Consider the following 27,865-nt stretch of genomic DNA (forward strand, 5'->3'; position numbering starts at 1 on the left):
TGATTGTCAGGCTGGCTCTGTGCCCCTCCTCCCACAAGATGACCTATTGTCTATGCTGCCCACATCTGATCCCCAGCATAGTCAGTTAGTAGTTGATTCAATAGTCTCTCCCACCGCCCTTCACACAGGGTGTATTGAGCTGGGGACAGCAGCATAGTCATTATAAAACATATGGCGAAGGTAGCCCGTAATTAGTTGTTAAAATATGGAGAATCCCTCCTTTAGTCCTTAGCCACTTTGCACAGCTCTTTTATCTCCTCGTATGTTAGTGGCTCCCACCTAGGATTTGCGTTCCCCCTTCTGTATCGAACCAGAGCAACTGTAAATTTAGACACTGTGGAGTCTGGAGGGCTGGGTTAATAAAGAATCCACATTTCTCCCTTGGAGGGAAAGCTCCTAGATGAGTTCCTTCTTTGTTGGAATAACAAAAGGAGTTTCCCCCAGCATGCCTTGCAGCTCATGCAAATTTTATGTACCCCATTGGTTCTTCCCCTTTGCTCCACCCCTGAACCCTCAGTTGACTAGTCTTGATGCTCCTATATAAACCCCTGTTTCTGTCTGACTCCCCAGAGTCTTTCATCCCTGAACCTTTCACAGTAGCCAAAGTTCTTGTCCCTGGACCAAGAATAAAGGTTTCTCATGGAACATCATATGAGACTCCCATCCTCCCTTCTGTGCCACCCGGACTTTGCCCAAAGTGCTGCAATCATTCAACAGCCCTTTTCACGGCTCAGAGCTGAGATCACTCTCAGAAGACCAAGGTGTGCCTGTGCACCCAAGGGTGTCCTTCCAAGGATGCTTCTCTCGGAAAGTCGCATCACCCAGACCACTGCCCAGGCCACAAGAAGACACCATTTACCAGGCCCTCTCCTTTACTGCTGTCGTTAGGATCCTCTCCCATGGGTCTTTGTAGTCACTGGATCTGGGCAGACTTAGATCATCTTCCAAGGAGGAGGAAGAAGAGTAACCAGACACAAGCATAAACTTTTTATTACTGGTAGGGTGGTGGTAGTTGTGCTTGGCCTCTGGCAAACTTAATGAGGGCCGCATGGGTGCTGCCATGTTGGAATGCGGTGCTTCCAGAACCATGGTGAGTGGGGTTCCGGTTTCCCTGGAAGAGGCGTCGCCTGAAGTGGAAGGGGCGGGGACAGAGGTGGAGCCTTGGGGAATGGTGGCTTGGGTGGATGACGTGATAAGATAGTTTCCGGTATGAGAGAAAAAAGTTGAGGAGAAAGCACAGGAAGCGGTGTGGAGGAGTGGGAAGTGCTGTGGTTTGTTTTGTTTTAGTGGTTTATTCCATTACTCCCCTGTGTTATTGGTTTGTTCCTCGTTTGTGTCCTCTTAGCCAGCTGTCAACCCAGCTTCAACCCTGACCCTTCTTCCTGAAGGTTCCCTGTCTATCACTTCACCCAGATGTCAATCTTCCCTTAAGCCAATCCCCCACTTAGATTGCCCTTTTGGAAATCCCCTAAACCTTGATGCCCCATTGGCCCATGTTATGAATGCACTCAAGAGAGTGATATGATTCAATCAAAGAAAATTTTATTAATTACAGCAAGCAAGCAATAAGCAAAAAATCAGCGCTTGGGCGACAGGGGAGTCGGGGAGTCCCCGCTCCGCCAACTGCCGCGCTTCTGATTTCCATGTTCCCCCTTTAAGTGGTGTGGCTTCCGGGTTACGTGTCCTTTCTCGGGTGTCTCTGCGCATGTGTCTACAGTTGCTAGGGGGTCGTTTTCTGCCTTCTGGTGGTCGTGGGATGAAGATCAAGAGTCTTCCTCAGTCCTATCCTTTTGACCTTCCTTCGCTGTTTCCTTTTAAGGTTTATCTTGGTAACGTCCTGGAATTCAAGAAAGCTCGCAAGGCCATTAATGATTATGCAAGCGCCAGCAGCTCAGCAGCCTTCAACCTCATCCTGATTCCACAAAGCACAGTTTTGCAAAGCATCGTATCTACATGTTTAGGCGAACAAAAGGGTCTCTATTTATCACAGTCCATGTGACCTATTCTCCCTGGATAGCATACTATGAAAGCCTGCCTTGTTCGCGTCCTCTGGATATCCTGCATTGGTTAAAGATTTGTACCCTCCCCTTGAATCCCCCTCGTATATAAGTTGCTGCATCCCATGTGTCTTTTGTCTTCAGTCCCCGGACCTTCCACTGGACTAAAACCCTTTGCAACCCATACTGAAGAACTCCTCCTCCTCATCCTTGCCTCTGCCGTGCGTCTTAATAATACCATTTGTGTCATAGAGCTTTTGCTCTAAGGCGCACCTTGGGTCACCCAGCTCCTGAGGTGTGCCCCACTCCTGGCGTGATGCTGTGGGGAGAGCTAGCCAGCTCCGGCACCATGTCAGGGAGACATCCAAGATGGTGTGACCAGCACCATTTTGAAACCCAGTTGGAGGGGGCGGAGGAGGACACAGGATAGCAAAGTAACCGTAGCTGTGTTTCATCTACGCATGGCGGCATTCTCTATCCTGTATCACACTCTCAGGGTTGTTCCAAGGGGTGAGAAGGAGGAGGACACAGGAGAATGGAAGGACAGCAGCTCATCCATGTTAGATGGGTTCCCTCCAACTGGGATCATGACATTTTTCCTCCAGTTTTAGTGTCTCTAATGTCACGCAGAAGTTGGGGAGCATGCAAGGTGCCACAGAATATCTCTTAGTTGTTAAATCATATAGTTTCACCCCCACTGAGTCCCAAAAATCCACAGTAAAGATGTTACTATCAGAGGTGTTGGACATGTTACGAAAAACCCACTTTAAGATGGTTTTCAGTTCCCTTTTCCACACTTCTTTCCCGTGAGCCGCTAAAAGTAACTTAAACTGTCCATGTACATCCCTCTGAGCTCTGGACATTTTTGAACCCATCTGGTTCAATCCATCTGGGGAAATTGGATTAGGAAGGTTATATCCCCCCAGTAAAAGCTAAGTGCAATGGGTGAATGTCCCCTCTTACTGCTCACCTGCAGTCCATTGCAGGGATCCTCACTGGATCTACTTCCTGTCACCCTTAATCTGCTGTATTTGCCAGGCCTGGCTTATTCTCCATTCCGGAGACATCCGGAAAGGGATGTCCTGTCAGCCTGCTTCTCCTTGCTGATCTCATCCCCACATTACCCTGAATATCAGGGTCCCTGTTCGTGTGCCACTTGTCATGTCCACATTGAAACCTCAGAACTGGACCAGATGAGAGTGACAAAATGAAATAGGGATGGGGATGATGGAGTAGCAAGGGGAAAAGAACTTTAATAGAGGAGTAAACAAAAGAAAAGCTGTCAGACTTCAAAGACCCAGTAACAAGATAAGCATAGCAATATATAGGGTACAATCTGAGAGCAGGGGACCAATCATCAATGAGAATAAGAAACATTACCTTATAGTAACATGCTATGAAGCAATCATGGACAGGAACTAGAAGCATAACCATATGTAGAGTAACCTTATCTACATAAGAATTCTCATGATTCCATTCTTCTCTCCCTAACATGTCTAAGTGTCTCCCATCTCAGTGTTCCATTTCCCAAGGCCTTATATTGATGCTTCCCGGGTAATCCATTGAGGCTAGCTCACCATCTATCCCTGCCACTTCCATTCCTACATGTATGTCAAGAGAAGTTTTATAGATGTATAGCTATGCTGTGGTATTTTCTCCTCATAGCCTTCTTTACTGTATTGTTGTCACTGGATGGTCTTGGTAGTCAGGCATTTGGGGAGGGCTGCCTTGTTACTAGGCGTCACAACATGGCAACACCTGACCTCCAATCAAATTGCAAGAAAGTAGTCTCCACCAATGGATGGAGAAGAGAAGTTGTCTGACAGGCTTTGGGCAGGGCCAAGGTTGGCTCATGTAATACCAGGAGTATAAAAGGCAATGCAATCATTTTTTAGACAAGCACACAGTGATTTAGTTCCATGTTCCCACCTTTGCTCTTTCTCCTTATTCAGTCCTTTGTTGTATTTTGTTAAGGTTGAATAAACCTTAGAAGTTTTAAAAGTGTCCATCATTTCTCACAAATGATGACTTGTCCAGGATATACACCACGTCTCTGTAGCTGCAAGTTCAGTGTCTCAACTGATTCCTCCTGGGACCATTGATGATTGCAGGTCAAAACCCCAGGGACAGTGGGGTTTTCTCTGATTAACGAGAAAGAAGAAGAGGAAGGTGAGTACCATCCTCTTAACTGTTTTGGCCAGATTGTTAGTCTGTAATCTGGGTGTGCAAACACCAGCTCCAGGCTAGTAGCACATGGGATCCGTTCCTGGTCTGTTGGAGCTTACAGGATATTGGACGGTTGGACATATAGGGCGGGATGCATAGTAGAGGAAAGCAGAGACCCGTGGACAGCAGGACACATGTGACAGAGGGATAGCTAAAAGCCATGGAGGGGCGTCACCAATGGCAGGAACCACAAGCTGAGGCTGAGGCATCATTTGGTAGCACTAAGCGCGCAAAAGCTCCAACACCACAGGCTTGCCTGCCTGCGGCAACTCAGGGATGCTGAGCAGTAGAGCTCAGGGGGACTGACCCAGTGGCGGGGTTTCCAGACTGGGAAGCCACGTGTATCAAAAGGTACCCAGTTGTGTGGAGTTGGTGCTGGCAGCAGGAAGGCCACCGCTCGGAGGGATTTCTGTGTGTTGGAGGGTGTCCAGTTGCGCAGTTGCCAGACCGGGGGGCCATGAGAGCCCACATGGGCAGTAGCAAGCAAAGCCTGCGAACAAGGAGTTATTCAGGGTTTCTTGAGTGGGAACTGTGAACAAGGAGTTATATGGTGTTTCCCAAATGAGACTGTGAATAGGGGTGTACAGGGTTTCCCATGTGAGGACCACGGGGAGAACTGAGCTGTGGATGCTTCCTTGCAGTATACACTGGCTTACACAGGACCATGTAAATGGCTTTTAGCAGTTTGAGCTGGTGTGCTGGAGCTCTGCCGGCTTCCCTGCAGTGTTCGCTGGCACAGAGCTGTGGTACCAAAGGGATATGTGGGTAGCTCTGAAGCTGCCCGGTGCTGCGCCGGGGACGCTGGGATATGGAAATGTGGCAGGAAAAGGAGCGGCAGAGCGGAGCCAGTGGTACAGGGGTCCCCAGATTGCAGGCAGGTGGTTTATTTGCCTTTGTTTCCTTCTTTCCATTCTTTCTCTTCTTCCTTCCTTTTCCCCTCTTTTTCCTTCTAGCTGCTTAGGAAGGTGGACTTTATTAGGGGGACTTGTGGTTTGTTGCTTGGGAAGGCAGGCCTTATTAGGAGGTCCTGTGGTTGACTATTGGGATGGGATGGGGAAGAAGTAAGGAATCCCCCAGAGGAGAAGGAGGATGTGAAGAGATGTCAACAGGTATGCCCCCAGATAGCCCACTGAGAAGAAAACAAACCTTGTGGAGATATGACCCAACATCAAAAGTATGCAATACTGTGTGATGGAGTGGACTGAGAGGAAGATTGAGTATGTGTACTGGCAGTGTGTGAGTTGAATGACGAGTGGATGTATCAAGTGTTAAGCATGCATATAAAAACAAAAAACAACCTCGGTCCAGATCAGAACAAAGGAACTTCTCACTAAGCAACCCTTCCAGCTCTGTCCTCTCAGTCCTGAATCTCAAAAGAAAGTTACTCTGCACCCCCTTCCAAACAGAAAATCCTATATTCAAGAAAAACACAGGCTTAGGATGTACTGTGTTTTTCCCCTTTCTCTTGCCACTTCCTACCTTTCTCTGTCTCTCTGTTACACTAATTTTAGATCAAGTGTAACACAGAACAGTCCTCCTCCACTCAGATTTATTTTTCCATGCATATACAGTGATTTCAAAATTTCAATACCCTCTTTCAGTCCTGGATGAAACCTTAATGAACTGTGTTTCAAAGTCACTGTCACCCCTACAGAGAGGCCTAGAGCTTTCCTTACTGCCTGTGCCTGATCCCCAAGAAACTACCTGTGAGCTACCCTCCACAGAAATAGGGACCACAGGTCCCCCCATCCTCTGTCAAGGGGCAAAAGGTGCCCCTTTGTTGAGGGTTAGGTGTCTTTTTTTTTTTTTGTTTTGTTTTGTTGTTCTGGCCTGCCTGTGGAATTTTTACCCATTAGCTGCGGAGACAACCTAACTGTGGGTATTTAGTGGGTGATTGATAAAGGACAAAGAGTGGCCGGGCCCAGGGGGGGAAGGGGGCAGGAAAGGAGGGTGGGGACAGTTTTTGGCTGGCTTTCTTCAGCTTCGGGGAAACACATTTGTCTCTGGGTCGTGGAGCTGCTGCGGTGGAGAGAAGGGAATTTTGCCATCACCCAGACGGAGCTACTGCTTCTTCTCCTTCTTCCCTCTCCGTTGGTGGCCTCACACCCCCTGTCCTGCCGGGACGTGTGGCAGTGCCAGGCACCACCGTGGAGCTGCTGATCCACCTCATCCACCAGCCCAGGATCTCAGCTCATCCCTGCTGTTCCACCTCATCCACCAGCCCAGGATCTCAGCTCATCCCTGCTGTCCCAGCCGACTGTTTCCTCAGAGCCCTGCAGGAGCACCAGGACTGCCCGCCCCAGGGTTTTGTGAAAACAAAGCCTCTCCTCCATCCTGTCTCAGCCGAGAAAGCTGTCCTGGGGCCCCTGGTTCTGTTTTCTTGTTAATGCTGTAGTTATTGTTGTTTGTTTGCCTGGTTATACTAGTAAAGAACTCTTATTCCTATCCCCAGATCTCTGCCTGAAAGCCCCTTGATTTCAAAATTATAATAATTCGGAGGGAGGGGGGCCTACATTCTTTCATCCCAAGGGAGGCTCCTGCTCTCCCTAGCAGACACAGTGTCTTCTAGAACCAAGACACCCTTGACAAAACACAGCAATTTACCTACACTTCCCCTTTCATTCCTGTCTTAATGTGCACTGTCTGTTCCCACCCCAAAGGCACAGAGGATGAAATATTGCCTCGAGGAGGGTAGCAGGCAGTAGATGTCCAACTACTCTCTTCCCAGAAGGGCTCTGGGAAGTGCTGTGCACGTATGTGCCAGTGCGTGTGACTGTGTGCATGCGCGTGCCAAGGTGCGTGAGTCTGCACATGCTGTGCCTGTGTGTGCCAGTATTTATAGCTCTGTGTGTGCACACAGGTGCTGGGGTGTACATGTGTGCCAGTGTATGAAGCTGTGTGCCTGTCTGTTTTCTAGTGTGCCCAAATGTAACTGTACACGTCCCACTTTGCACAGCCCCAGATGTGTCAGTGTGCACAGCACTGTGCGCATAGATAACTCTGTAGTTTAGCGCCAGCCAAGGAGTGCTGTTTCTGTTTTCTCTGCTGGGGCTGGCTGCAGAGCCTCTGTGGGATTACAGATAAGCATGGCCCTGTGTAAGATATATATGTATATAATACTACACATATTAGTGTGCATGAGTCTGTGTGCATGTGCAAGTGTGTGCTGCTGACAAGTACTGCTGTACACCAGGGTCCTGTGCAAGTGAGCAAGTGCCTGTGTGTGTGCACTAGCTCTCCACGTGTACCTGGGCACAAACGCGAGCTGGGCACGCCCAGAGACATGTCCCCAGGGGCATGGCTCTGGATGCACCGCTCTGCACATCCAGCTGCTGTCCCACCTGGGAAGAGCAGATGTATGTGTGTGTGTTTGTGTGTGTGTGTCTGTGTGTGTTTGACTGCTAGGCTCCACTAGCTAAAGAGGTGCCTGGCTCTCAGTGCACTGTGCACTGTGTTTTTCCAGAGGAAAGAAATTGTCTCTGTGTTTCCCTCTTGTACCTATTGAGGCAAGGGGAGGCTGCCCACCCTGGGAAGAAGGGAAGGCATCCTAGGCATCCTAGGCCAGTCTCTTTGTCCCTTTTTTCTGGGAGAACAGTTGTGGTGGATTTTAACAGTAGCTAAAATTACCAAGGTACTTACTTATTTCTTGCTGTGAGATATGAATAAGGAGAAGGGCAAAACAGGCTTAAAATTAAAAAAAAAAAAAAAAAATCAAGAAAGTTTATTAACAGAATAAGAAATCAGACTAAAACCTCAGAAACCTTTCCTCCCCTACCCAACCTTTCTTTTCCCAGCTGACAACGTAGAGAAAAAACCTGAGATGTTAAAGTAGTACCAACTACACAATAGTCTTTTCATCAGTCTCTGTAGGGAGAGGAATTTTCTCTTGTCATTCCATGGAGAGTTCTCCAGAAGAAACAGTTTTCTTGTGGCTTTTAATTTCTACCACTGGCAGCTGCCTGCGCACAAATGCTGCCATCATGCCCTCCTCCCATTTTCACACCACTCTGAGGTCTGTTCATGGGCCATGAATTCAAGGGGTATTATTTTAAGGACGATTTATCCAAAGGTAAAGGTTCTCTCCGTCTGTCTCTGTGATCATCTCTGAGAACAGAGGTTTTCTTCTCTCCCTGGGGGCAAAGGGTCTTCATCAGCTTTCATCTCTCTCTCTGTTCAAGTGTCTCATCTGATCACAGTTACTCTACCACCTGCTTAGCTTCTTTAAGGGATACCTTTTGTGTTGTACAGCTTGAATACTTCATTCCCCCCCATACTCTTTCATGAATTAAAGGAGTTATTTTCCAGAACATTATTGTCCATCTCCATGGCCCTCCTGAAAGAATATTTCAGCTTGATAGAGCATCTCCTCCATCTGAGGCTTGACTCCTTCTTTTACTGACCTTGATGTTCCATGTTGTCTCTTTATGTATCAATTGCTCTGACTTTTCTCTCGCTGGAGAAGGGATTAAAGTCTGCAGGTCTTATCTGTGTAGTGAAAGGGTTAAATCTGGCCCAAGTCTTGTGGATGGTCACATGATCTCTGCCAGGGCATCGGCGGGAGATGTCTATGATGGAAGATTTTCGGTGGTTGTGCTAGGGGAGGGCAGCCAGCATCTCAGCAGTCAGGCTAGCACTCAGAGGCACCACGCCGTGGGCCAATGGCTTCCCCTCCTCCTGCCCGGCAGCTTCTGGTAAAACTCAGTGGCGGCAGAATTTCAGCCAAGCCAGGGACCAGCCTGGCCTGGCAGTGCCGCTGGAAAGGGCTCAGCGGGCTCCCTGGGAGGGCTCAGCCCCCCGGGAAGGGGCTTCTTCCACCCCACAGTCTCCATTCCCAGCCCAGGAGCCACTGGAATCTGGCCCAGCTCCCCTCCCAAGCTGCACAGGCTGTGGGGGAGCAGGACCAGCCATACCAGAGTTCTGCTACCTTTCAAGGCCGGAAAGAAAGAGAGGGAAGCTCCCCAGCCTGTTTTTAAAATGTGGTACTCACAAAGGTGAACTTACTCTTCAGTGGTGCAAAATGCTATCAGTTCTCATAACTGGCCAGCTATTGGCCTGATATCAAGCAAAGAAGAAACTCCCAGCAGCCTCTCTCAGAGAAGTCACTTCCCTGGATGTTTCCCACTTCTTTCCCTAAATGGCAATCAATCACAACAGTCCTTCCCAAGAGCCCAGGAGCTAGACAGCCTGACACAGCCGAGGACTCAGTTAGGTACAAGAAGAGCACATGGCTGTAGTCAAAAAGGTTTTGCTAAACCCAGAAAGTGTTGAGGGATGCTGATGGCAAATCCTAATGTAGTATTGCCTTCCTCTAAGTCACTGTCCCTGTGCTGTGGGGTGGGTGGCTGCTGAGGATGTTCTTCCTCACTAGACCTGCTCTATCTTAACCAAGGGGGAGCCTTTTTCAGTAGTTGCCAGTCCTGTTTGTCACTGTTCTCACAAAGTCACCCTCTTCCATCCTGTGTGCAGACCACGGTGTGAATGAGGCAGTGTCCCCCATTGGTGACAGCAAAATCAGATCAGTGACAGCTGCTGCTTGTGCCTTTCACTTGCCAGCACAAAGCCACAGCATTTCCTCTTGTACCAGGAGACGCCCACACCAATGGCATGTCTCCACAGCCTTGAGTGGCACACTCAACTCTTGCCAGCACGGGGAAGCCTGGAGCATACTAGAGACCTTGAGAACCACAGACTGGGGGTTGTGTGTGTGAGCTAGTGAACATTGCTGCTACAAGAAATCAGAGCCTGGATAAATCCACCTGTTTATCGTATGCTAATGGCTTTCTTTTTCCATGTAAGCTCAACTAAGTTAACTGCAGTGTCCCTGCCAGATGTAATGGCCAAGAGAGACTTACCTACAATAGTTAGTAAGCCAGCATTGCAGTTCTGGCCAGGCTGACAAGAAGATTGCCAGATGTCTGCTGCTTCTCCTCTTCAAAATACTCTCTAAGACAGAATTAAGAAGCCCCATGAAAGAACCCGAAGAATAGACCATAACATCCATACTGGGTAAGACAAAATCAATTCTTAAGCAGAGGCCAAGAAGTAACTGGAAAAGGACAAAGACGTCTGAAAAGCTTCCACCAGACGCCTCAAGGACTGTTTTAAGTAACACTTTGAGCGAGGAATGTGAACTATATCGGTTATTAATATATTTGTCCTGTTTTAATGGATGAGGATTACAAGTGTCTGTTGAAAGGAAGTACACTGTGGAGACTCCAGAGCCAAGGGCACTAATGGTGTGGAAGGAGGCCTTGCAGGTATGAAGTTAAAGCATAGAGAGAGGGTGTTCCCCCATATTAGGATAGAAGGAAAAAATCTTTTCCCATCGTTCTTTGCACCACCATTTCACTGTACTCCAGTTACATGTATTCAGTTGGCCTGTGGGCTGTCCCTCCCATTTTTACCTTCTATGTCCTTCCCACCTCCCCTGTTTCCCCATTGGCCCCAGTTTGCTGTAATCCTCCACCCCTGTTATCCCATTGGCTCTCTGTGGGAAACAGTAAAGATAAGAAGACTTTCAGAAGCTGTGAAAATAAGCCTCAGAGAAGAAAAAGCACAGAACTTAGAGCTAGCTGCAGCTACAAGGCCTGAAAATAAAGAAGATACAATAATACATTATGCAATATGCAAGGACAAGAAACAATACTTGAGTTTTTAGGCTTGGCCAAGATAGACCTTAAGACTAAAGAAAAATATGCTTACCAAGATAGTAGAAAGTTTTAAGCTTAATAATGGAGTACTGTGTATTGTTAATAGAAAGCAAACAAGTAAACATTGTTTGAAGAAGGTGTGTGTTTCTAGTGATTGGATAGAACAATTGTCTGTAAGCTTTAGCAATTTGCTATTGGCTGAAAAACTTATAAAATGTTCTGCAACAAAGAGATTTTGAGCTGCTCGTGGTAGACGTGAGCTTGTGCCAGCTCCTGTATCTGTAGCTGAGACTGGTGCCTGAAATAAAAGCTCATGATGCCTCACCCAGCAGTCCCGTCCCATTTGTGACAAATTAACCACCAACAGCTCTCCCTCTCCCTGACCCCTCCTATGCACCACTTTTCCCTGTTCTTATTGGATCCTGACCCTTGGATCCACCCCCTCAAACCCATATATAACCCTGGACCCTCCATTGTTCCCTGTCTTCGTTCCTGGACACCTTCAGTGTGTGGCTGTGTCATAGAGTGACTTTACCTTTAAGGTGGTTTTGAGAGCTAAGGAAGTTGAAGTTGCTGGGGACTGATGGGAGTCTTCTCCTAACCAATTATCGGTCATTACTGGGAATTGACAGCAGTTTTGACCATTGGAAAGTGGGATCAACTTGTGAACCCTACCTTATGATGTAAAGTCAAGGCACTTTTAGCCTCTTTGTTTCCTGGCTGTGAAAGGTGACAGACTTCTGGCTGGCTTCCCGTTCTCTGCCCGGCCATGTGGCTGGGCAGGGGCTGGGCTGGGCCTGCCGCGTCTCCCGGCCGGGAGATGGGGCCTGCGGGGGGCTTGTCCCGGGCTCTGGCCGGGCCAGGCCGGTCCCTGGCTTGGCTGCAGTGATGGAGTTCACCGAGGACTGCCGAGTAAAGAAGGAGAAAAAACTCTGGACCTGCAGCGGGCCGAAACAGCGACTACACTCTCCAGAGCAGCCATGGGGAATTTTCTATCGTAGATGGCTCCAGCTCCTGCATGGGCAGAAGTCACAGAACCATCTACAAAGCCTGGGCAAGATTTTAAACTTTTCATTACCCAGATGAGACTTGCAGATTAATCCTTTTATCCAGAGAGAAGAAAAGAGAGTGATCAGCAGGTAAAGAGACTTTATGGACTGTCAGAGACAGTAAGGAAAGAGAGAATAAGGAGATGCTTTACAGCTGAAATATCTTTCTGTTAAAGCTATGGAGATGGACAATAGTAGTTTAAAAAGACTCCTTTAATTCATGACAGAGTATGGGGAGGAATAGAGTGTTCAAAGTGTAAATTTTGAGTAAAAAGTAGAATAATTGTGATACAGTGAAGTGCTGGAAGAATTGAAGCCTTGAGAGGCAATGAGAAAACTGTTTTCTAGTAGAGCTCACAGAGACAGATGAAGAAGAATTTTGCCTTTGAATAACTCATCCTTAAAATGACATCCCTAAACTCATGGCCCATACACACCTCAGAGTGGTGTGAAATGAGAGGAGTGAGCTCTGATACCAGCATTTCTGAGCAGCTGACATCAGGGAAATAGAAAACTATAACAAAAATAGTTTCCTTGTGAGAAACTCTATAGATTAGCAGAAAGAGACTTCTGTTTCTCTACCAAGACTGATGAAAAGACTCTAGCAAGAATTGGGACTGTTTTTAAACACCAAAGTTCCAAAGTTTTTGTGTCTGTTGTCATGTGAACAAGGGAATGGTGAATAGTAGGGGATAAAAAGGGTTTTCTGGAAGTTTATTCTGGTGTTCTTCTTATTATAGTTTGTTAATAAACTTTCTTTATTCCTTTTAAGTTTTAAGCCTGTTTTGCTCTTGTTCTAATCCATATCTCACAGCAAGAAATAAGTAATTTTTTTTTAGTTACTGGTTTAAAACCACGACAGGCTGTAATAAACCCTGCTGGAACTCCATACAAAGACCCTTCCTGGCTCCCTGCCATTGTACTGCTATCCATGGCGTGCTTGTGAGTGTGTGTGTGAGTGTGACTGCAGCCTGCCCAGACACCTTTCTCCTCGGAGGCGCTTTCAGGAACGTCGAATCACCTTACCGTCACACCCAAGGCTACAAGTGGTTCCCAAACACTTTGGGCAGTCCCTGAAAGTGTCTCCAGAGGCTCCTGCCTCTGGACATAAGTCACGTTTGCGACGATCCACTCCCCTCACAGTGCTTCCAAGTTTTATTGGGACTACCTGAGGGGAGCAATCGGCAAACCTCCTGTGGTGAGGATCGGTTGTGCCGGTGGACCTCCTCAAGATTCTTCTGTTGACCCACCTCCAGAGCTGGTGAATTTATTTGGGTTCTGGTCTCTTTTTTTACATTTCATTTTGCATTTTAAGTCTTGTGGGGGGAAAAAGAGTGTGAGAATGGGAGTAAAACTGACCATTCTGCAGAGGGAAGTTTACATCCAAGTTCTGAATACCCTTGTTGTGGGGAAAAAGAAAGTTTCAAAGGGGGATCTTAAGCATTTTATGCATTGGTTATTTAAGTATTTTCCCAGTGCTAATTGTGATTCTGTTATGTTAATTTCCTCTTGGAATTCTGTGGGGAAAAAGTTATTTGTGTTGCAGTCTCAAGGGGGTTTTAAAGTTGCAAAATTTTTTCCTATCTTCAGTTCAATTTATGATTCAGTTGAAGGGATTGTTAAGGCATCTGGGACTTTGGGGAATTGTTAAAGTTCTAAGTCCCCAGTTCTATCTTCCTCACCTCATGTCCCTAATCCCTCTTCCCTTCAGAGAAGTTGGGGAAACAGAGCCCGCCAAAAAGTGCAGGAGATCCACCTGCATTCTTCCATCTCCCATCCTCTTCTGAACCCTTACTGGAGCAGCACTGATCATGATGCTCTGGATCCTAACCTTTCCCTCTTGCCTGCCCCCATGTACTCAGTTGTTACATCCCCAGCTGTCTCATCCTCATTGACACAAGATGGCGCCAACCTTGTGAAGGGAATGGCCATTTTGTGTTCTCCAAGTTCTCCCTTTCCCACCCCTGAAACCAAAAATGGCACCTCCATCACCCCTTGTGACCCTCCTCCTCCTTTCCTCTGCCCACCTTGTCATGCTTCACCCCTGCAACATATTCCAGTCTCATCACCAGCCACGTCTATGGTCTCCCCCGTGTCAGGACCTCCCCTTTCCATTGGGAAACCCCTTCCTGTTGCAGACCCCGCCTGTCCTTTCTGAGTCACTGCCCTTTCCGCCCCTGACTCCACCCCTGGTGGCCCTGCCATATCCAGATCCCATAACACCAGAACCGGATGTGGTGAGGCTGCGGACCGGAAGGCAGCCATCTTGGCTGCTAGTGGCCCACACCATCAGGCCACTCCCATCTGCTGGAGGCCTATTTCCTCTGCCACCAAGCCTCCTTCCTCTTTCGAGGGGGAGAGCAGCTCCTCCTCAGATACCAAGGAGGAGAGAAACAACCACTGGGCAGAGGTGCAGAGGCTGGCTACTAGGGATGCAAACTGGGAGATGATGGAGAAGATGCAACTCCTGGCGGCCTTGGTTGACTATAGAGGGTGCAGGAGTGGCAGAAATCCCAGGTGGGATTCCATCCCGAATGGAGAATTGAAAGAGCTTTGCAAAGCTTGCAAAGATCATGGGAGGGGGTCACCTATTTCAAAAATTTACTCCCAGTTACCTTTGCTGCACACATGCTAGTACCCCATGATATTAAATATATCATGTCTGTCCTCCTCTCTCCCACTGAGTTCCTGCTGTGGGAAACGGTGTGGAAGAGGCAATTAAAACAGCTTCTTAAGATTTATAGGAATGAGGATGGGAGGGCAGAAATAACGCTTGACCACCTGGCTGGTGAGGGGGACTTTGAAAAGCTTGAAGATCAAGAGCATTAGATCCCCTGACCCATGCTTGAAGATGTAAAAAATGCTGTAAAACTGCCCTCTTGCAAACACCTGACAGCACAGCCCTGCAGCAAAGTTTTACTGAAATTAAATAGGGGCCAGATGAAATTTTTATCAAATTCGTGAACAGACTTAAAAATTCAATAGACAGGCAGATTGATTCTGTACCAGTCATAGATGAACCGCTCTGGAAATTGGCAATCAACAATGCCAGCATAGAATGTAAATGGGTCCTAAGAGCACCCCTCTTCAAGCCTGCACTCACCATGGAAAAAATGATTGAGGCTTGCGCCAGGTTGTCTGACCTGGAGCATACAGTTGCAGTTTCAGTGGGCAAAGTGGTGGCAGAGGCCACAGTGGCAGCCAAAGTTTCCCCATCAATGGACAAAAAGAACTTAAGATGCTTTGAATGTGGGGAAATGGAACATATAATGGTTGAGTGCAAGCGAAATTTTTCAGAGTGTCATCCCTCCACTGCCTGCCCTTCCAATAATTGCATTGACTGTAGAGGGCATTATAAGTATTGCCCCCAGTTCCAGTGTCACCAGCAGATGCAGCATCACACCCATCCCCAGCATCACCAGGGAAACAACAGGCATGGGACAGCCCTGTGCGATGACATCAAATTTCAAGCCATACTGTCCCATGGAGAATTGTCATTTGCAGCCGTCAACACCACCCATGATGAGGAACAGCAGTGACTCTCAGAGGTCTTCGGACAATGACAACAAGAAACCTGGTGCACATTGGTGAGTGTACTGTCCATCCAATTTGAGGACCACTGTGAGTACTCTATATCAACAAGGAAATATGGACCTTACACATGGCTGCGGGATGTTTTGGTTATGAGGGACTCTCTACACAATCTATAAGGACTTGAAATTGTGCCTGAAGTCCAAACCGTGACATCTAAAAATGAAATAACTGTTAAAAGTCATGTGTTTGGGCCCTCCTTATTTTCTACCAAAAGGAACTCCTATTGCCATTACTTTTTTATTACCAGACTGGACAGAACCTATTCCTTCCAATCCAACGGGGTTCGGCACAGAGTTCGTGGGTCAGGACAAGTCCCTGACTGAGTGTGCTCTGTTCAACAGAGGTAACAAGATCTACCTCCCAGGGATGCTGGACACTGGAACCGATGTCACCATGATATCACGCTCTGAGTGGCCAGCGGAATGGGAACTGGTACCAGCAAATGGTGTAATCTCACAGATTGGAGGAGCCACCACCTCCATGAGGAGCAAGTGTACTATCCTCATGGAAGGGTCAGAGGGTAAGGTGGCCAAAGCATGACCATTTGTGGTCAGGGCGCTCATGACATTATGGGGGAGGGAGCTATTGTCTCAGTGGCTAGAAATCCCATTTACACCACGGGATTTCTAGCCGGGGCCACTGTGGAGCATGCCACCCCACAGTTGACGTGGACCACCAACAGCCCTGTGTGGGTGGACCAGTGGCCCCTTACAGCTGAAAAGCTAAAAGCGCTCAAATGCCTCCCCGGAGGACCAGCTTTCCAAGGGACACCTTGAACTATCCAATAGTCCCTGGAACTCCCCTGTTTTTGTGATTAAAGAACAAGGCAAAGACAGGTGTAGGCTCCTCCATAACCTCCAGAAGATAAATGAGGTCATTGAGGACATGGGTCCCCTCCAGCCCAGCTTTCTCTCGCCTTCCATGCTCCCGCAGGATTGGGGAAATTGTAGTCATTGACATGTGAGACTGCTTTTTCACAATCCCACTCCACCCTGAAAAAGCCCCAAGATTTGCCTTTTCCTTTCCTTCTCTGGACAGACAAGCACCTCTGAGGCGGTACCATTCATTGCCACAGGGGATGAAAAGTTCCCCATCTATATGCCAGTAATATGTAGCCCACATTCTCAAGTCCATCTGAAAAACTCGTCCAGACGCCATTGTGTTCCACTACATGGATGGCATTCTAATGCATGCCAAGGACAATGCTTGCCTAGAGACTGTGCTTCAGGACACCACAACAGCCCTCAAGAGAGGGCTTTTGAGCTCTGCTTTTGAGATTGCAGAGGAGAAGATCCAATGGACAAGCCTGCAGCGGTATCTAGGATTGAGAACTGGGGAAAGAACCATTGTACCCCAGCAGCTGTCTATCAAAAATAACCCTACAATGCTCCAAGACCTCCACCAGCTCTGCAGGTTCGTCCTCTCTTGGGTATCACCACGGAAGACTTGGCACCACCTGCTCCAAGGTGCCAAGGACCTGGACTCCCCATGTACCATCACCCCAAAAGCCAGGGCCTCAATTGAGAAGGTTGCTGAAGCACTTGCATCTAGACAAGCCTACTGACACGGCCTTTCAGTTTGCCATCCTGGATAAGTCCCCAAAATTTCATGCTGTAATTTTTCAATGGGACTCCTCACTCAGAGACCCACTCCTGATCATTGAGTGGGTGTTCCAAGCCCATCAACCAATTAAAACAATAACTACACCACAGGATCTTATGGCTCAACTCATCATCAAGGCCAAAGCATGCCTCTGGACCTCTCATGCATTTATCTGCCATTGACATGCAATTGTTTGGAAGCTTTGCTCCAAACAAAAGAACACCTTGAGTTCGCCCTTGACAGTTACCCAGGGTAGATTTCAATTCATTACACCACACATAAGCTCCTTAATTCGGTCTTCAATTTGGTTCCCAAGTCACTCAAAAGCCAGACTCCATTAAAGGCTCTGACAGTTTTCACCAATGGCTCTGGGAGATCCCACAAGTCAGTTATGACTTGGAAAGTTCTGGCGACACGGAAGTGGGAGTCTGATGTTAAAATTGTGCAGGGATCCCCCCAAACTGCAGAATTAGCAGCTGTCGTCAGAGCCTTCTCAAGGTTCCCTGAACCTCTCGATTTGGTTACTGATTCGGCATATGTAACTGGTGTAGCTGAGAGGGCTGAACACACTTTGCTGAAAGAGGTGTCAAATCCAAAACTGTATGAACTTCTCTCCAAACTTGTCTATCTTCTCTCCCACTGACAGCAGCCATACATAATGCATGTCAAATCCCACACTGACCTTCCAGGACCAATCACCAAAGGTAAACAAAGAGCAGATGTTCTGGCAGCGGTGGCACAGACTACCTTACATAACATGTTCCAATGAGCCAAGTTATCGCATGAGTTTTATCATATAAACATACCCACATTAATGCAGATGTTCAAAATTTCCAGGGAACAGGCAAGAGCAATAGTGGCATCTTGCCCTAATTGTCAAAAATACGCCCTACCATCTTTAGGCATCGGAGTTAACCCCCAAGGACTTGAATCCTGCAATTATGGCAAACGGATATAACCCACTATCCCTCTTTTGGCAGACTAAAATATATCCATGTGTCTATAGGCACATCCTTAGGTGCTATTTTCACTTTTGCACACATGGGACAGAAGGCAAAAGATGTTATCAGACACTTCCTCCTAGCCTTTTCCACCCTGGGTATCCCCAAAGAAATCAAAACTGACAACAGACCAGCTTACACCTCACAAAAATTCCATCAATTTCTTAATCAGTAGGGTGTGAGTCACAACATAGGCATCCCTCACTCCACAACAGGGCAGTCCATTGTTGAAAGGGCAGACCGATCATTAAAACAGGTCCTTGACTGGCATTGACAGGGGGTCAAGTATCTCAGTAACATTGAGAGACTTGCCAAAGCAACGTAAGTCTTTAACAACTCCCTTATGGAGCCAGCACCCCCCATTGTCTGACACTTTTCCAATAGCACCAGGGCACAAATAAAAGAAAAGCCTCCAGTACTTGGGTCAAGGATCCCAAAAGCAAAGAAATCATAGGTCCCTTTCTGTTGGAGTCTGAGAGAGTGTGTGCCCTTGTTTCTAATACTTAGTTTTAAGATCCAAAGAAACACTGAATTTCATATAATATGAAATTCATGAGCATGTTTTCATGGTTCATACATGAAAACAAATGTTAAAGTTAGATAGAAAAATTGTAAGTGTGTAGATGAGAAAGTTTCTTAAATCACTGGGTGAAAAAGTAGTTTAGAGAGCAAAAGGCAAGATGGAAGATTTAAGGTGTTGTCTCTTGTCCTTCTTCTTTCTTCTTCATGTTCTTCTCCTAGAGGTTTTTAGGTGGTAGTAAGTGATTGGATAAAAAATGTCAGAGTGCAGCACACAGGTGTTGGGTCATTGGGTCACTAAGAAAAATAATTTAGTTAGCATCTGTTAATTGGGTAAATGGACATATAAAAGACCTGGAAAAGGATCTTTGTTAGCCATTTTACCCCTTTCTATCATAGTGCATATAACTCCTTGTACCTTGTAATGCTGATAAGAAAAGAATAAACAACCGAGACCGAACAAGGGAAAACTGTCTCACTCTCGTCAATCTTCAGTTCAAAGGGAAAAAGAACCTAACCACCAAGTCCATAACAAGACACCTTTCCTTTAATAACATGGGGGAGAGGGTGTGCCTGTGTCTCAACATGTTCAGGTCTGAGGTGGATACCAGGGAAAAACATCAAGCCAAATCTAGGAGAACAGGACACAGCACCCAAAAAAGATTCTGAAGAATCTTCACGAAGACAACTCTGAGGACAAAACATACGCAGCATGGAGGTGAAGAAGGGAAAGGCAAAAGAAGAAACATACCCTGACTGATAGCCTGGTTGCAGATGACAATGTTGCTTATACTATGGGCTTCTTCACCGAATTGGATTCAAGTGGATAAGTTGTATACAACTTTTTAATGCTTTAAATTGTTATATTGTATTCCTTCCTTTCCCACACCCTTAAACCAACCTTTCCCACATCCGAATAATAATACTACTATGTGTGGTTGTTTCACATTGATTGACATTTGGAAAAAAGGTAAGAAACCACCCACGGAAGTGATTTCTTTAAGAGAAGCTACTGGGAGCTTCCTCTGTGCCTCAAACAGGCCAATTGCTGGCTAGTTCTGAGAACTGACAACATTTTGCACCATTTAGAAATTAGATCTGCCTCTGTGAATGGAACCTTTTAAAAGCCATAAACCCAAGAACTTTTCTCTCTTAGCTTCAGGTCTTGAACAAGTAACTGGGTGCCAGTCCCTGCTCGACCCATGTGGCCTGGCACATCTGGGACAGCACTGGCCCCTCCCGAGAAGTCCACCAGGTCCTGTTCCAGTGGCTGGATCCCTTTCCCGGGACGAGGGCTGAGCCCTTCTCAGTGAGCCCGCCCGCCAAGCCCTTTCCAACAGCTCCGCTGGGACAGGCCAGTCCCCAGCTCAGCTGCAATTCTGCTGCCACTGAGTTTTGCCAAAAACTGCTGGGCAGGGGAAGGAGAAGCCATTGACCTGCCGTGTGCTGCCTCTCTGGCCTGGTTGCTGACATCCTGTGGGAAATGGAAAAATGGAAAATTCTACAGATGCTGCTAGATACAGGTGCGATCTGCAGCCTTGGAAAGAGCTTGGATTAATGTAATGATGAAAGTACACAGACATTGGGTAGAGAAATTATAAAATTATGTTCCCATAGTTATAAGTAAGAATATGCTTAGAGTAGGTAAGAAATTATATTGGGCAGAATAGTTTGAAGTTTGGGCTATAATAGTGTAATTTATAGAGTAAGCTAGAGATCTTAATGGAAAACTGCTCAGAATATTCATGGAGTCCTCATAGAGGGAAAAGTGAACTTCACTTTATTTCTATCTTTAGCACCCTCTTTTGGAGTCCAACAGGGTTCGTGTGGCTTAACAAGCTACTGTTGGCTAATACATTTTGTTTATCATTCCTTTTCTTGTACACAACGTCATTGTTTTTCTTCATTCTCGCTGCTGCAGGAAAGTTCCAAGGACACTGTCTTTGGAATTGTCATTTGGGTTGAAAGCTGGGTTGTGCAGATAGGCTTTGACTAAAATATCATGCCTTTGCTCTGTTAAAATGTTCTGCTACGGTTACCCCTTTTTTCTTTTTGCACAACCCAGGCTTTGGACGCGATTTGTTCTAGACTTTTATGGATACAGGATAACATACACCTTACAATAACTACCCCTATTAATACTATAACAAGAATTCATTCCTCTTCTAGAACAAGAGGTTTCAACCACTCAGTAACTCCCCAGCTGTCTAACCAACATCCGATGGGGTCATCATTTTCTTTCAGGGCATATAACTCATTTTCCAGCTGTTTTAGTTGCTTATGGATAGAGACTGTGTGGTCAGTAAGATTCATACAACACATTTTTTTTGGATCTTAAAACAGGGAATCACTGGAGAAAATTGATAGACACACAACCTTATGATGATGACATAAAACTTCTGTTGGCAAACTGTCTGTGTAGTTTCCAGACATAACTGTGTCTTGACAGCTCCACTTCTGATCTTGTTTGGAGTACCAAGGTTGTGTGGTGACGTCTGTGTTTACTGGATCTCATGTTTTCAGAGATAGTCAGTCTGGTCAGGCAAACAGGTGACCTTTTCGAACCTGTCAAGAAAACATAGGCACTTCTCCCCTTGAAGTTAATGAATCATTTTGGCTTAGCTGTGGTACAGTTAACTGTGAATTCAGATTATATGATCTTTTCTAAATTTCTGATGTAAATATTTCATTATTCAAAACAAACTGTGGTCTAAATTTCTAATGTACATACTACATTAATCGAATATTTTTAAGGCATCAATTTCTTTTGTTTTAAAAGTGAGTTGTACTTTTATCATGCATATTAATATCAACAAAAACTATACACATAATGAATGAAAAACTCACAGCAGTCAGAAATCAGTCAGATAATAAACATTATTAATAACGTATGTGATATAGAATTATTATTAACTATTAAAACATTGCACCAGCATCCCATAGTCTGCAAACAGACAACAAAATCAGTGAAGGATTGGATAACCACCTCAGGAAATGATTCTGCAAGCCCACTTCAAAATTGATTCAGCTGTCATAGTAATAGGGTCAAATTGCTGAGTCAAAAAGTGACTGAAATACTGGTTTGGTGCAGAAGACATCTGGATCTGTTGGCAAACATTCTGTCCAGGTAAAGTCAAGGCTTGGCCAGGGCCTAGGCTTTAAACTGGAAAGATGTTTCTTAACTCATTTTCAAAATGAAGTTCTTAATAATAGCAGCTATGAGATGCTTAAAGCTCAGCAAACTGTTGAAGTGCATTCTTGTAAAGCAAATGATCAGAAGTCTTAGGCAACAGACCAATAAAAACATTTAGCAGTTGGATTAATCTGAAGTTTCTCTCGTGACAGCTGACTTTCAGCAATGATACATTTTCCTGGAATTCTGGACGCACTGAAAAATAATAAAGCTACACTGGATTAGGCAAAAGCAAGTCTTAAAAAAGAGAAGGAGTAAAAGAACAAGAAAAACTTTGTATAGGAACAGCTGTATAGAATGTTTGCAGAGATGCATGTGCAGCTAGAAAATGAAAAGATCTCAAATGACGTCTATAAGGTAATTACACAAAGATATGTTAAAATATATGAGAAGCTGGCTATAAATACAACAATGACACTCTCTAGATAATGCTCATCATAAAAAAATCCATAAATTCACATTATACAATGAATATGTCAGCAGTAAGCATCTGATAAAATCAAGATAATATTTTTGGAACAGTCATATCTTAATGACCAAAAATGAAATAAGGTAAAAAACTTCAAAATTTCCTAGTAAATAACAGTCACTATTCTTTTGCATTACTTATAGAAAACAAAAACAGCAGAGATTGTAACAAATAAATTAAACCTTCAATGAAATGAAGGATGCAACAGACTGTATCCATCTACAAGCAGGTGTTTATCAGTGTTCCATCACAGCTGTTTCAGTCGTAGTCATCTTCATCTCTCTAGAAAAATAATTATACTTTGCAATTTAGACAAGTGTCTTTTAACAAAACATGAGACAATTTAAATTAAACAATATTCAAACCTGGTAGAAATTAATTATGACAGAAGGAAATAACAAAACTTTACCTCAAAAGAATACCAAAGTTATAAAACCTAACTTAAGAACAGTCAGACCTAAACTTAATGAAACTTAACTTTGCTTAATTTTATTAACACTTAATCTATAGAAAATGAAAACGTAACTCAATCTTACTCTATTATTACAACAAAAGGCAATTGAAAGTTTGGTATATATCTTTTGAACACATTATAACAGCAACATGAATTTACTATAGAGATTATAAAGATGTGACAAATACATTATGATTTTATGTAATTTGGCTTTGAGAATAATTTATAGTAAGTACAGATGTTACTGAAAATACTTATTCGTAGCAGGAATTTGCCTGATATATGCTTAAGTTTGTTAGGATTTTTAAAGTGCAGTTTTTTAAGAGAAAAACCACAACAATGCAGGATTTGGCAAGTTGCCATTCAGCTTTTGTAGCACTTTTCAAAAACATCAAGTCCAATTTTTAATTGAAATCCAAAGTCCAAATCAGTATATATAACACATGTTTTTAATAGCAAAAGGACTCACATTGAAATTACCTTATTAAAATTGTGTGGAAAACCAAGCAAATGGGTAATATATGGTTAACTTAACTTTGTCTTGTACAGTGAAGTTCTCTTAGCTAATTATTTTTTAAACCATAAATATCTTCTGTAGATAACATTAATTGGAAGGTCGTTTTATTAGTAGTTGTAAATCATTCAATATTTTGACAGTAGGTTTTAAAACTAATTATTGCAAGGTAACTTTTTACTTTTGTTAATATTTACACTAAACATTTCTAAAGAGGAGGTTTTTTTGATTTTCTAAAGGGTTGCAATAATTTCTCCAGTAAAACTCTAAAATCACAAGAACTCATAATTACTTAAAACACAAAATTGACTCTAAAAGGGTATATCAAGACATTCTAAGAAAACAATGAATCATGACTTTTAACAAACTGGGTACTATCCTTCTTAGAGAGGGAGTGGGGGTCTTGAATGTTATCTCTAGAAGGTTTGAGTGCAGTCTTCATCATCCCCCACATACACTCACAGAGGGGAAAAACGGAGAGAAAAAAAAAAAAAACCACAAAGTTAACTTTAACCAATGCAGCTCTTTCTCTCAATATTTCTCTCACTGTTCGCAGACAGAGGGAAAAGAACATGATTTTACAAAAACAGACAATGTTAAGCAAAGAGTGTCTCATGACTAGGTGGTAGCAACGTTGACCATTGCAACTTATCAACCTTTAATTACAGTAATGAATTTCAAACTAGATACCATATAGTTAGTGATTTTTTGACTATTTTGTCTCTCTTTGAAGCTGCTTGAGCCACCCTGGCACTGCCCAACTGTTTCTGTAATTGCTGATATTTGTCCAGCGTGGCCTTGGAGCTTTTTCTATAGTGGCTCCGCCATGGGGGTGCCTTTGTTCTCTGTGCACACTCCAGTGCTCCCCCCACGCCCCCCTGGGTCGGATGGAAACCGATCTAAATCGGGCTTCTCTTCAAAGGTAGAGTTAATATCTTGTCCCTGTATGTCCACAATCAAAAAACATTGAACATCTCCTTATTTTCTTCTCTCTGACTCTTCCCCCTCTCTCCAAGGGCATCATTGCCAAAAATGTTTGCCCAGCAGTGGGACGTAAAGACATATTAAAAACGAGATTCACTTAATAAATTATAAGAAGTTTCATATAAACAAAAAGACAATTAGGAGACAAAGGAAATAAAGCAAAGGGTTAAAATGGCCGGATGCCCTGGCGGGTTGCCAGGAACACACCTGGTATCTTGGGAACACTCTTTTTATCCCCTCCTGCTGTGAGGGGTTAATGCATATTCAAAGCATGTCCCCTCCCTGGTTCTGCCTTCTTAGAACATGCTCTGTATGGGGCTTTTTTCCTGCTGGTCAGCACTATTTCTGCTGGTCATCATTATTCTTGCTGATGAGCATTATTTTGAGTCTGGTTTCCTTTCTTCTGCAAATGGTCATTGTTGATAACAGTCTGAGCCCCTCGTCCTTCCTTTGAGGGCAGCTGGGCTTCATATCTTTCCCCCCTGCTGCCAACGGCCTGATCTTGGCTTCAGATAACCACTTGGGCTCTATTGTTCTTCCACTGATAACAGCTTGGGGCCCACTGTCTTTGCCCTCTGGGATTTCCTTGCTTGTACTTAGGCGATTTCTTTAAGCTTAAAACTTGTTAGCAAGAAAAAAAGTACATACATAGCCAAAAAGTATTGAACATATAATATTCATCTTAATACTTGCAAAAGCCAATATCACAATACAGATTTATAACAGACAACTGCTGCTGATGCAGGTAGAATTACGGGGCTCGCAGCCTGGGTAGATTCCACTTTCATGTCTTTAAAGGTAGCAATTACAATCTGCCAAGTCAGGCCATAAGACAGTGTCCTTGCTTTTCCCCAAAATTGTTTTCTCCCACAATTGGTCTCCTATTTCTCTCCATTCTTCCACTGCAAAAAACAGTGGAGGCACTTACAAGTGCCCATTTTCTCTAGCCCATACAATGAGCTTTTCTAGGTCCTTTTCCCTCACTGCTTCCCCTTGTTTAACAAGAATACTTTGAAGCAGATTTTGTGCTGCCGCAAATTCTACATCCATGCTAGCAGCCCTGGACTGGGGGAGGGGAGCAACCCCTCTGCCCTGAGTGCTGATGCATACTTGCCTTTGGTCTTCATCTCAGGCTCCTCTGTCCCCTGTTCTCCCCAGCTTAGGTTTGGGATTCCATGTCCAACCACTGAACAAACCCACCAGCTCCAATCTGCTTCCACGTCCAACCCCTGTGTGAACCTGCCGAGCTGGTACCCTTTGCCCGCAAAGGGTCCCTGTTCAGAGCGCCAGGTAATGGAAAACTTCTCAGAATATTCAGAGTCCTTATAGAGGGAAAAGTGAACTTCACTTTATTTCTATCTTTGGCACACTCCTTTAGGGTCCAACAGGGTTCGTGTGGCTTAACAAGCTACTATTGGCTAATACATTTTGTTTATCATTCCTTTTCTTGTACACGACATCATTGTTTTTCTTCATTCTCACTGCTGCAGGAAAGTTCCAAGGACACTGTCTTTGGAATTGTCATTTGGGTTGAAAACTGGGTTGTGTAGACAGGCTTTGACTAAAATATCATGCCCTTGCTCTGTTAATATGTTCTCCTACAAGATCTAAAATCTAAAATAGAGGTGTGTGTATGAGTATGTGACCTGTCAGCTTAGTGGCTAAGAGACAGAGGAAGTGCAGCAAAATTAAGCAAAGGTGATAGGTTAGTAAGTAAAAACAAGTTTCATGTCAAGTGTCTATTGGACCAAAAGTTATATATTGCTGTGTGAAGAAGAAACCTTGAGCTGTGGCTGACTTGTTGCTCCTCTAAATCTCACACCTTCAGACTGACATCTTACCTGGCTACTTGAGCAATAAATCATCTCAAAGCAAGGTGGTCCCATGCATCCTTCTTCATCTCAACAAGATCCTAGCCACCCTCCTCCAGTGCAAACAGCTCTAGCTGCTGCCCCCAGCAGAGATCACATAACCATCCACACACCTGAACAAAATTCAACCTTTTCATTACACAAATGAAACCTGCAAACCTCAATCCTCTCTCCAGGCAGAGAACAGGAGTAATAACACATAAAAAAAACAACATAAAAACAACACAGCCAGTATAAAAAAAAAAGAAAAAAGAAAGTCAAACCTCAAATAAAAACAAGATGAGGAAATACCCTAATGAAGTTAAAAATTATTTTTTGGTAGGGCCATGGAGATAAACAATAATATACTAAAATATCTCCTTTAATTCATGAAGAAATATGGGGGGATAGGGCTTGGGCAGGAATCCCCTCTCGCCTCCAAGGGGTTCCCTGAAGCCTTGGTCAACTTACTACCCTCACCCCAAATATCACCTTGCTTCAAGATTGGAAAAGGAAAGTTCAATTGGCCTGCCAAAAAAGATTGCATGAAGAATTCAAAGAAAATTGTGACAGCCAAATTTACAATTGGAATAAGGGAAAGAGGGTCATGGTTGCCGTATTTTTACCATGGGTAGCCACAGCAAAGGCCCTTGGTGAGATTTCTCACCTGGGGTGATGGCTCAGTAAGGAGGGCAATGCAACTCTGCAACCATCAGTGCCCTCCTGGAAGAGGAAGAGACCAGCAGGCATGCAACCCTCCAAAATTGGGCTGCCATTCACTTCTTACTGCTCATCCATGGCCATGGATGTGAGGAGTTTGAACGGATGTGTTGTTTCAATCTAACATCTGAAAGCCAATCCATCCACCGCAGCATCCAACATGTCCATGAACAAGTTAAAGATATCAAAGTGGAAGCTGGAAGCCAGTCAGAAAAGGACAGTGGAGCTGACTGTTTCTGGGAACTATTAAAGAAGATAGGACTGATGGGCTCGGCTCACACCTTTTTTACGGGCATTTTGTGGATTTTACTTATTTTCATTGTTTCAGTTATGTTTTCATGTTTAGTTAAATTTCTGCAAACATCTACAGGACAAGCCTTCTTAATAAATAAAGAAGGAAGAGTAGTGGAGGTTCCGGAGCCAAAGGCAGTAATGGTGTGGCATTGTTATAAGTAAACCAATAGTTGTAACAAGTTGATTAATTGTTAACACTGGGTTATAAGTTAACTGTTATTTAATATAATATATATTTCTAGTTAGTGGTTAAGGATATGTTAGGGAGTTCCTGAAGTTCTATAGGGGTAATGGGCGAGGTCTGGTAGTCAGTGTGGGTGCAGTCAGGTGGAGCTGGGGGTGTCTTAGGGCTGGTGAGGTATTGTTTGGCAGAGAACGCTCCAGAACATGACCTCCTAGTAGTGACATCGGTACCATAGACAACCTTTGGTGGAAGAGGCGACCAATCACTCAATGCCCTGGAGGAATGACTGGTCTGGTGTGCACCTTGTGAAGGACCAATGAGAGCCCTGGAAATGGGCCAATCAGAGAGGGGATCCTAAACAGACCAGTCCTGGACAGAGGGGGTTTATAAAGGTGGTGGTGGGACTTCACTTGGGGTCCTCCTGCGGAGTTTGATCCAAAGGAGAGCATTTGGTATTGCTGCAGTGGAGCTTGGGCTTATCCTGGGCTCCCACCTCTGTTGGTGTTTTTTCTCTTTGATTAATAAAGAGTTTGGCTTTTTTTTCACCCAGAAAGGTCCAAGCCCA

This window comes from Poecile atricapillus, chromosome 9 (genome assembly GCF_030490865.1).
Source record: "Poecile atricapillus isolate bPoeAtr1 chromosome 9, bPoeAtr1.hap1, whole genome shotgun sequence".
Lineage (NCBI taxonomy): Eukaryota > Metazoa > Chordata > Aves > Passeriformes > Paridae > Poecile > Poecile atricapillus.